The sequence below is a fragment of the Ziziphus jujuba genome, chromosome 9 (assembly GCF_031755915.1).
Source record: "Ziziphus jujuba cultivar Dongzao chromosome 9, ASM3175591v1".
Lineage (NCBI taxonomy): Eukaryota > Viridiplantae > Streptophyta > Magnoliopsida > Rosales > Rhamnaceae > Ziziphus > Ziziphus jujuba.
Window position 1 is genome coordinate 18,372,619 of NC_083387.1, and position 12,770 is coordinate 18,385,388.

A 12,770-nucleotide genomic window follows, 5' to 3' on the forward strand; every position below is an offset into this window, starting at 1 on the left:
CGTGGGCATAATTTATAAAATTTAAACTAATATTTTCGTAAAATATTTAACCCAATTATGCCCAAAAAATATTACTTAAAACCATGTACAATTAATACCGAAACATACTTTGCTCATGCATAATAAATAAATTAAACCACAGTAAAATAATAATCGGGAATTTCTTACTGACCCCAAAATTTCATTTAGCACCAATGGATAAATATATATATAAAATAATATTTTTCCCGATTATATTTAAAATACGCCATATGAGCACAATTTTACAGATACCAAATTAATACCACATAAATACAATTAATTACCCCAAAAATATTTTTAAAGGTGGGTCACTCACCTGGAGCACGCAATTAAACCATGATCCACCATGGGATCAATTCCACGACTCACCGGTGCTCCTAGAACAAAATTCACAGACAGTCAAATAAATTAATATTTTAATCGGGTAAATAATACCCGGTACCCAGGGGGTCAAAACACAAACGATAACCAAAATGGTTGAATAATATACCGAATCGAAGCTCGTGGGACGAGGATCACAAATTAGGTCTCCATCGACCCCAATTCTGCCGGAGGTGGTCAGAATTTGGCCAGAAAGTTTCAGCCGGTTTTCAATCCCTCGTATCTCGCACACCGCTTCGAATTTTTGAGATTGAAGGCCATTTTTGAACTCAAGGGACCCAAAATAGGGGGAGAGGAGGCTTAATTGGGACTGGGCTGGCCGAAAAACACAAGAAAAGAGGAGAGAGAAATTTTACCGGCGGGCGACTTCTCCAGCCCGATCGGCGCGCGTCCGGCGGCCGGTCACCGTGAAAATTGGCGGCTGAGCTCGCCTCCTCCCTCTGCTCGTCACTGGCCGGCCCGTGTACTGTATGGGTGGCCAGAATTTAAAAACATGGGAGAGAGAGAGAGATGGACGGGAGAGAAAGAAAGAAAGAAAGAAGGAAGAAGAAGAAGAAGAAGGAGAGGAACAGGATCAGGCCTTGTGGCCTTTTTTCCCACGTGGGGAAAAGAAAAGAAAAAGAAAAAGAAAAAGAAAAAGAAAAATAAATAAAATTAAAAATAATTAAACAATATTAATAATAATATTATTATTTAAAATAATAATAAAAATAATTTGATTTTACACATGGTTGACATGTGGCATTTCACCATGGTGACACATGGTCACCTTCATTAAGTCACACGTGGCACATCGTTATGCGTGTAAAAATAATATTAAAATAATACAGTATTTGAAAAACTTTACAGGTTCATAACTTTCAAACCACATGTCCAAATCGGACGTGCCGCTAGTCTACGGACTCGTATTGACGAGCACTTTACAACCATGCATGAGTCAAAGCTCAACCTTGCATGAATAAAAAGTCAACTCCGGCACCCCTTGGACAGTTTGGACCTTAACTTGTTTTGCTCATAACTTTCAAACCGTAGCTCCGTTTTCAACGTGCTACCAGTCTACGAACTCGTGCCAATGTGTACTCCGTAACGGTACCTCAGTCAACCTAGAATTACAACCAGATCAAAAAGTCAACTTTTAACCCCTTCGGTCAACGATCAACGGTCAACCTCGGTCAACGTGCAAAAATTCCGACATGGTTCGGGACGGGGTGTTACACTTAATCTCTACAATATAAGTTATGTAGGATGAGCTTGAAGCTATGCAAAATGCTATGAGAATGAGCTCCCTTGGCAAGTTGAATTTGTTACTTCAACACCTCCATTTCAAACCTGTGGATTTCCCCCCTCAAAGAGATTCAGAACTCCTCTAAATTATATGCTGCTAATTGGTAAAACCATTTATGTTTTTCAAACCCTATAGTTTGATTCTATTTGGAACATATAAGCCTTATAACTTTAAGTAATGCATAATTTTGCTGCATATCAATATAATTCTCAATTCGTTTGATAATTGGAGAAGTAATTCAGTATATATATATATATATATTCTTTTTTTTTTCCTTACACACACAAAAAAAAAAAATAATAATAATAATAATAATAACAATTTTTCTTTTTAGTTTTGTCTCTAAAAAATATAGTTTCTTGTCAACAGTACACAATAACAGAAGAAAAGTTCTTGTTATAATGCAAAGTACTTTGTTACAGTTTTCACCCATAATCACATGGATTTGGTTTTTACAACCTAACAAAACTATATGTATGGTCATTAGCCAACAAGTTTAAACAAAATAAATAACAAAATTACAACAAAATAATAATATTAAATTCATATTGTTGATCCTTTTTATTGTTCTTCTAAATTGCGTAAAGAGTATGATTTGATCTTTCAACTTGCCAAGTTAAATGATGAATTTCTATTATCAATATACCCAATTTTTCAAGTTTAAATTCTTCTTCTTTTGCCCTAATGAATTTACTACATCCTTTTTTCTATGACCCTAATGAATTTACTACATCCTTTTTCCTATGACAATTAAACATATATAATTAAAGTAATTGACAATAATGTATGATTTGTTCTCCATCTAAGTATTTTCAAAATTGACAATTTTGGTTCTTATCTATCTTTGACATTTTTGATTTCGTATATTGCCCACTAGAACATATCTACATCAATTAAACTTCACCAATGCTTGTTGACATTCTTACATAATTAAAATTCTACCATTGGCCATGTGATAAAATAATGAAATCGCAAGATTTACCATTTTACTAGACAATTGAAATGCAAAATCCTGAAGTTATACAACATGCTAATAATTTTGCCTTCTATAGATTACAATTCCATCCCATTTGACATAAACATTGAAAAGAAAAGTGGTAAAAGGAAATTTACAGCACAAAGGACAATTTAAACACCCAATTGGGTTAAGAGCCAAAAGAGTAATAATATGTTAAAGGTTTCATATGTTCTCAAACTATAGTATTTACAATTAACCAATTACAATATTGTGGACTCTCATATAGAAAGATTCAAAACATGAAAATAGCTCATAATATTAAAATGATGCCCAAATATTTATCAGGGCAGAATATGTATCATGCAACTATTGGTGCAAACTCCACTAAATAAAAGGTTCATGAATGGAAATTGTTTTTTTTTTTTTTTTTTTTTTTTTGGTGTAATGAATGGTATTGACTCAACTAGGAGGAATCTGTGAAGTAAAAGAAAATTGAAAAAGTTTGGTGGAATTTGTTTTTATGTCATAAAAGTCTATTGAAGAAAAGTTACATTGAAAGCTTTCTTAGGTTTTATTACCCTGCAACAAATTAATATAGGAATCAAATTGTGATAGCAACCCTATAATTTGTTTTTAACTCAATATATATATATATATATATATATATATATATATATATATATATATATATATATATATATATATTAATTTAAGCTACAACTACGTACATAAACTAAAAAGATTCATGTTATTTAGTGTCCATTTTCATTGCAAAGTCATCTCAACCGATTAATGCACCCATTTGCCACAAAATCATACACATTACAAAAATATAATTCACAATTCTAGAAGCCAAAAACAATCAATACATAGAAAGTCTCCTAAAACATAGTAATCAATTCAAAATATAAGCGAATTTAAGAGAAATGTCTATTTTCAAATGTTTAAAAAATTTTAAGAACTAAAGGTTATTAAATATAGAGCTTGAAGAAGAAAAAAAAAGTTGGAAACATGTTAATAGAAGAAACAATCAAATCAAATTTTGTTTTTTCAAAATAAATTTCCTACAATGAAAAAAGAAAAAATTCTAACAACCTATTATTACGTTCTTGTAAACCACTAGAAAGATATTTTAAAAAATTAAATACAAAACAAAAAAAATCAAAACCATGACAATGTGAAAATTCAATTTTAAAAAAGCATTACTAGCATTGCACAGAAGTTGAATCAATCATAAACCTAAGGAATTATATATATAAGTAAGAAAAAGTTAAGGAAATGACGGAATCTCAAAATGGTAAGAAAAATCATATTTATGAATCAGAAAATAATAAAATCCCACCCCAAAATATCTGATAGACATAAGTGGAGTCTCAATCTATCTATTGTTGATAAACAAAATGTCGTTGGTGGGGAGCCTCGCTTGATGGGCATTGCTATTCTCATCTTTGTGGGAAGCTCTACTCTAGTTTTCATGGGAAGTGATGGGGAGGTGGATGCCGAGGCCCTGGAACCAATGGGTAGGATGGTTATCAATGTGGGCAATACGGAAGTGGATGACAACACCGTGGAACTTTTGGGGATCTAGTGCGATAGGGATCGATGGCTTTCAATCTGGTGACTTGCAATAGGTAGTGATGGGAGTGAGGGATGAGAACAATGGAGATGAGAACCTTAGGTGATCGATACTAAAAATGAAGAAATAAAATCTAGACCAATGACCAAAATAAAGCTTTTAAATTTTCCACATTTTTTATCTGCATAGTTTTCTTTAGGATGTCTACACCATAGCCCTATTGTGTATATATATATATTCTTATACTATTTTGATATATTGGGATTACAACTATTTTGGTGTAAGTGATTGAAACCTACTCATTGATTACTTGTATTTGCTCCTTTATTTCTTACCTTCACAAATTTTTAGTAAGTTTTAGTGGGGGTTGGCTCTAGTAGAAGAGTGGACAAGCCTTGGAGTGGAATAGTGAAAGCTTGTTGGTTTATTTTTGAATTTTAGTCTCGTTTGTATTTTTGTTATATTTTGTGGGGATATTCTTTTTGTATTTGATTGGGTGTTCTATTTTAAGTACCAATGAGGTTATTTATAAGTTTTACTAGAAGTTTGATTGGAAATATTATGATGTGTTGTGTTAAGTTTAAGGCATGCTGTAATGAGGGATTTGATGACTTGTATTGTAAATTTACATGATTTTGAAGTTGTTGTAGTATTCAATTTCTATTAGTTTGACTAAGTTTTCTTCTAGGTGGAGGAATTTAATAATAATAATTTGATGAATAGTGCTAAATAAGATTGGTACTTGGATAAAGTTTGGCCATTTAATGGCATTAGAATAGTTTGGAAAGGTTTGGTCCTGACCCAAAAAAGAATAATAAAAAAAATATTTTTGAATCAAATTTTAGGACTAACTAAAAAATAAAAATTAAATTTTGTGGGCTCCAAATTTAGGCTTTAAGATTTAAACTTAGAACTTGAACCCAAAGTTTGAGCTTGAGGCTAGCTTAATACCCAAAGGGCTAGATACTAGGTTTTAGATTTGGAACATTGGCTCAACTCCCAATTTCTCTCAAACCTAAAAAAGCCCAACCCAAATTTGCTCAAGTTCAAATTTTAATGTTGGGCCTGATTGAACAGCCTAAATTTACACTCTGTCCCAGAAAAAAAAAAAAAAAACAAAAAAAAAAGAACCAAAACCCATCCATCTATTAACCAGCCCATATCCAAATGAAGTTGTCCATAAATATCATAGCATTCTCTTATCAAGGTGTCCTTTGGTAATGCAAATGTCTAGTTTGGATTACTTTTGGACTTGCACAATCGATTATTAAAGTGTCCTTTGGTAACATAGCTGATTTTTATTTTCTTTCTGTCTAGTTGTATGCAATTTGTTTATATGCAATGTTAGTTAGTAGTTTTTAAAATTTGTTAGACATCCAAGTTAACTAAAAAAAAAAAAAATACATAAATACTAAATTGAACACGACTTCAAATTATATTGATAGTTAGCTTTTGTTTATCTATAGTTGTTTAAGATATCTAGCAAACTATAATTGTTATTAGTTAGCATTGATATAGGTAAATTACACGCAATTAAATAGAAAAAATTAAAAATATTATATATATATATATATGAAACTAAAAATTAACCATATTATTAAACAACAACTAAGTAATAAAAAACTATTTAGATGTTTACTAAAGTTTAAACAATTTGATTCTTCAATAATCTACATATATCCTTGATGGTTGATTTTGAAAAGCAGAAAAAAATGTAGCTTTTTAATTCTAATTTTAAATTTTTGGCTTTTGATTTTGGCTTATTGAATTGTTTATTATGAACACACCAATTTTAGCCTTTATTAATGAAGCTAATATAATTTTATTTAATTTTTAGTTTATAATTATTGAGTTTTCATATATTAAATATTTTCTCCTTTTAAAATTGTTATGGTGCATAAGAAAATGTGTTAGATAATAAAATATTTAATAATATTACATATGTTATTAAAAATTAGAATAAATATATTTTACAATACTATTAGACATGGCAGTTGAGTTACGGAAGAGTTGGGGCCTAGAAAACCTAACTTGACCAAGTCAAGAATGGGTAACTTTAAATGGTATTCGAGTTGGATTCGAGTTTATTATCTTATAAGTCAAATGTATTGGGAAAAATATAATAAAAAATTTTTGAAAGATTTTTAAACATATAACAGACTAGGTCAGTCCAAATAACCTAGTTGGTCAAGTTAGATAAAATCTAGTGATTAAGAAACCGGGTCAAGTTTTTATCAAGGCGGATTTATAATCGGGTCAATCGAGTTTCCATGAATTTCCATGAACTTGGATAACCTAACCTAATTGTCATTCCTAAATATTATTAGTAGGAATATTGTTAAGCAAATCATAATAATCAACGTTCTTTTTTATTTTTATATACGATCCCAACAATTAAATATTATTATTTGTCAAATGCTTGATTATTGATGATTTTAAAACATAGAACAATTTTGAAAAAACAAATGATTTTTACAGTTTAGTACAATTAAAATTAATTCTTTCTAAAAACTAAAACAATACCAAAACAAAATTAAGATAGAAAAGAGAGGCATGACATTCTTTTTAGCCCTCCTCTTAAACTATCTCCATATATTTGCTTTACAACATGACAGTGAAGCTGAGCTTCAATGAAGACTGTAGATGAAAGATTGTTAATGAAAAATCAAAGTTAAAGACCATTAAAGATATATTCCTAATGTTAGGCTTAGAAAATCTCATTTGGAATACCAAAGTATGGCGTTTTTAACCTTATATATATATATAAATATATATATATATATAAATGAATGATTAAGCATAATTAACCTGTCTATAAAATTGCATGCATATAATTCTAATTACATGACTTTAAAAAAAAAAAACAAAAGTTAATTACATTTTACCATTTTAAACTATTATATTTTTTGTACTTTGCCTTGCCTTTTTAATAAAAAAAAAAGGTTGCTTTTGAACTAAATTTATTTTTATGTAAAAATAGTTCAATAATTTCGATGAAATTATTCATGTATAGATAAATTGCATTTTGATACTTTGAAATTTTAAAATTGTACAATTTCAACCTTGAATTTTTAATTTCTGTGAATTAAATTATAAAGTTCAAAATCATTGCGAAATTATCCAATTTCAAATGATGATATTAAAAGCTACGGTGTTGAGTCAAGATGACATCTTTTTAAAAAATTTTGAAAAAGTATATTTATTATTTTTCCTCTTTTGTATTTATGGTTTTTCATTTAAAATATTGTATACATTTCTTTTTTATTTAAATTAAAATACTCACAATCATAATCAAATAATTTTGGACCTAAAATTACATAAAAAATAAAATTAGAATTTTTGGTCTAATAAAAATAATTTTATTTGGCCAAAAATTAAAAATATTTTTTACACCCAAACAAAAAAAAAATTACCAAAATACAAAAAAAATTAGACCAAAACTTAAAAAATGAATATAATTTTTTAAAAAATAAAGTTTTTTTTGGCGAAAAAAAAATATGTTGGTTATTTTTTCATTTTATATTTATAGTTTGTTATTTGGAAAATTATATTCATTTTTTTATTTAAATTAAAATATCAATAATCATAATAAAATATTTTTGGATCTAAAATTAGATAAGAAAATAAAAATTAAAATAAAATTGGAATTTTGTTCTAAAAATAATATTGTTAGACCAAAAATTAAAAATAATTATACCAAAATACCCAAACAAAAATAAGACCAAAAATTAAAAAAAATTAAGAAAATTAAAAAAGTTACAAATTTTTTTTTTAAAAAAAATAGATGATTTTATAAACAAAAATGGAGGCCAAAAATGGAAGGATTAATTAATATACAAAATGGAAAAATGAAAAAAAAAATCAAAAATGGAAAAACGACCTCCATTTATTTTTGTAACTTTAAATTTTGGTCTAGTTTTTATTTTTTTTCATTTTTAATGGTTTATTTTTTGATCAAATTGTTAAAAATTTTTGAAAAAATTGAACAATAGACTATATTTTTATTTCCATATTCGTATGTTGGTCTATAATTCTTAAGGTCAAATGAAAATGTTTCTCAAAAATGGAAAAATTAGGTCCTTTGGTTTAATTTTTTTTAGGTTTTATGAAATGAAAAATAATAAAAATTATTTTTTATTTTTGAAAAAAATTATGGTAAAAATTAGACAAAAAAATTATTTTTTTTTTTAATTTTGGTCTAATTTTTATGTTGGTATTTTTTTTTTTTTGGGTTTGGGTATAAAAAATTATTTTTAATTTTTAGTCAAATGAAATTATTTTGATTAGAGAGAAATTCCAATTTTATTTTAATTTTTATTTTTGATCTAATTTTAGATCCACAAATATTTAATTATGATTGTGAGCATTTTAGTTTAAATAAAAAGGAATAGATATAATTTTTCAAATAAAAAAATCAAAAATATAGAACTAAAAAATAACAAATATATTTTTTATTTTTGAAAAATAATCATAATAAAAGTATAATGTCATACTAATGTTAGTAGGGTTAATTTTAACATCATTAGAAGTTGGATCAATTTGTCAAAGTTTTAAAAATTTAGAATTTAGTTCCTGCGAATCAAAAGTTTAAGAGTAATAAATAAATATCAAAATGCAATTTACCTTAAATAAATAAATAAATAAATAAATTTTCAATAAAATCTAATTAGTTGTGTGGCAAAAAAACAATAGTTTGAGAATAATTTTAGACTCTCTATAATTTGGGGATAAAATTCAAAACATATAATAATTTTGAATACTCATGTGTATCTAACCAAAAAAAGAAAAAAAAAACTATTTATATGAGAAATTATTTGCTATACCGTGTTCTCTACATCATAACAAAGATTATACACATAACTAGTAATTACTATTCATTATAAAAAAAAAAAAAAAAAACCACCAATATATTGTTGACAACTGAAAATGCATCATTGCACGCAACAAAATGTATTTCATACTAAAACAAATTTCATGTAAAAACATAGCATAAAAGGACATATAAAATATTGATATCATTACCATACCGTACATAGGTAATAGTGAAATACAGAGGAAAGGTGCTCATGATAGAGATTTTTTTGCTGGTTATCGTGTGGTGGATGAGACTAATCACGGGCACCACATAAATCTTGGTAGCCTCCCTGGTGAGACCGACAGATACACTCGTGTCCACGTGATTCTTTGGATACTCTTGCGGCTGCAAATACCGCCACGTGTTTGTTCTTACCCCGTGCAAGACGTTTACTGCTTGGAAATACCTTTGCAAAGAACTTTTTGCTTTTGTTGTCACACTGAACATTGAAAATTTAATCTTTCAAAATAAAAAAATTAAAAAAAGGCATAAAAATTTATTTGGTTACTTTAATTTTATGACATCACATTTAAAACTCATCATATTGGGTTTTTATTTTTGATTTGCTAATATATTGAGCATTCCATAAATTTAATAATTATGGTTTTTTAACTTTGAATATAATTAAAAGGTATGAATTACGATCTTTATATATCTTCATAAATTATATTGGATATTTAAAATTTTACTAAGTTATGTGAAATATTTTAGAAATAATTCTTTACTACTTGATATTAAAGAAATTAATAATGATTGGATAAATATGCACCAAATTAAAAATAAAATAACTTAAAATTGTACATTTTGAAATTAAAAGCACTAAAATGCAATTAATGAAAAATTTTCATACACAATCGTTTCACAGTAAATGTGCTGTAGCAGATCTTTTATAATAAGATATTCAATTATTTTAAAAAAACAGAAGATGTTCAATTTTTTTTGTTTTTGCATGTTGTACATTTTGATTTGATGTTTTATGAGATTAATAAATTATTAAAAGTCATACAGTTAACATGTCCCAACTCACAACTACCGTATGAAATATTTCCCGTTAAAAGGATGGCAAAAGAAAGAACCATGATTGAATCTGATTGGAAGCAAAACAGGCTTTACCCTTTTTGCGGTATACATTTATCTTCATGGTCCGTTCTTTTTGTTTTTTTGGTGATATCACCTTCGTGGTATCTTACTCCTTTTGTTCGATGATACGTGCATATGGTACGCAAAGTGTATCCAAACCTTTACTTTTGGGCTTTTCTTATTTTGATTGAATAACAAATATGAATTTTCTTATGACACGTATATAAATAGGGATACATATGGATTTTTTTATGATACGTACATCCGTATTATATATGAAAATAGATTAAATTAATAAATACAATAATGGTTTACCAAAAAAAAAAAAAAAGAAAGAAAAAGAATACAAAAATGCTTTTTGTCTTTTGATATATATATATATATATATATAGTTTTAATCTAGTGATATTATGGTATCACATATTAATGTGGCTAAAATTAAATGGTGATGAAGAAGAAAATGTACAAAATTTTCTATATTTGTTATAAAAAAATTAATCTTATTTATATACTAATTTAATTGGCTTTTATTAGTAGGTTTATTTATTTTATTGGATTTTTAGTATGAAAAACAAAAAAAAAAATTATTTTAAACTAATATTGCTATATATAATTTATCAACCTTTCTCAAAATAGCCAATGATAAAAATGAACTAGGTCCCACTAAATTATTACTATATGTATTTAATAGTTTTCCTATAGAGAATAACAAATTTATTATATAAAGTTAGACTTTATAAAATAGCTTTTTATTTTACTCTAAAATAGAAAAATTCACTCTAGAGACATATTACGTGATAGAATATTACTTGAAAAAATGTCTATTATAGAATTTTGATTTTTCAAAAATAATGTTTGATATTAAATTTTTATTTTATAAAGTAAACTCGATTATCTCTATAATAAAACCATGTATATATATATATAATGTAATTCATAAATATATCTATATATATATATATATATATATAGATACAAAGTAATTTAATCTGTTAATTGTGCCTAATTCTCACATAGAGTAAGAACAACCATATTAACTGTCAAAAGGTAAATAATGCTTTGCCACAAAATAAAAAAGTTCCGTTAATGCTTTTTTTAAATTATTTTTTATTTTTTAATATATTATTATATTACTAACTTATTCTAATTTATTCAAGTACGATAAATTAATAAATACAGAAAAATCTATATCCTACCCCAGTCGATTATATTATTTCTTATACTTTATCTAAACACTACAAACTTGCCACAATGTTTCCAGAATAAAAAAATAAAAATGCTTGTCACATTGTTTTGTGAACTATTAATTTCTTATCAATTAAATTCCATAATATATTTTAAGAGATGGATTTAATGAAACTAAACATACATAACTCATAACTTTATTTTGATTTTTTATCTTTTTGTTATCAAAGGTCCACTAACGAGGTGGCTCATTATCTGGCTAAATTTGTTCCTTCTTTCAGCGAGGTTATTGTTTGGCTAGAAGAGGCACCTCCATGGCTCTCAAAACTATTTCCAAAGGATATTTCTCCTTCAGTTTGTTTTGAATGAAAGTTGAATTTTATTATAAATCTCTATTTAAAAATTGACTTATTCTATTTTATTTTATTTTTTTAATTTTTTTTAACCTAAATCGAAATAGAAACAAAATACCTATTCATACATTTAAAAGTATGAATATGAAGGACTTATTATTAAATCAATCTCATTTATCTATATTTAAATAATATGAATAATTAATTTTACCAAATTTATTAGAGAAAAATCATGACTAAATTAAAGATAAAATAATAATAATAATAATTCTTGGGACAATATGAGTTTATAGTTTGGGGAGCAAAGTGGACAATGTAGTATCGTTTAGGGAAGTAAAATGTAGCTATTCGTAAGTATATAAAAAATTAGTTATACACATTTTATGTAACTTCAATTGTTAACTTTTTTTTTGGGTTATATTTTACAATTTTATTCAAAGGTTGTGATATGTTTAGGATTTCATGAAAAACCTTGTAAAAAAGATTTTATAATTTTATCAAAATTTCGAAAAAAATATCAAAATTCGTGATTGTAGTATCATTCGAAATATATTTATACATCCCAATCTTCATTGGTTGGGAAGGAAAGTTAAAATAACTTTTTTTTAAAACAAAAAATTAAATATTTTATAAATTTTTTTTTTTCACCCTTTCAATTTTACTTTAATTACATTTAGATTTTACGTTTTTCGAAAAAAATATTCCTTACTTCTCATATATAAGTTTTTATCAATAGATAATTAAAAAGTCAAATATTTTTACAATATTATTTAATTATAAAATAATAATTTTTAATTTTTGTTTGACTTGTCAAAATTAACAAATGAATATGTTTTGATAGATTTAAAAAATTAAAAAAATTAATGATAATTTTTAAAAAGATAAAATTCGAGTATAATCATGGCATAATAAATCCGTTATACATATCACACATTTTTTTTTTTTAATCAAGGTAAAAAGATTCGTACGTTAAAACGGTTGATTTATGACTAGATTCTTCTAGATGGGCCAGGTATATTTTACTCGTATCTTTTCCTTTTTTTTTTTTTTTTTTTGGTTCGTTTTTTGCTGAAATA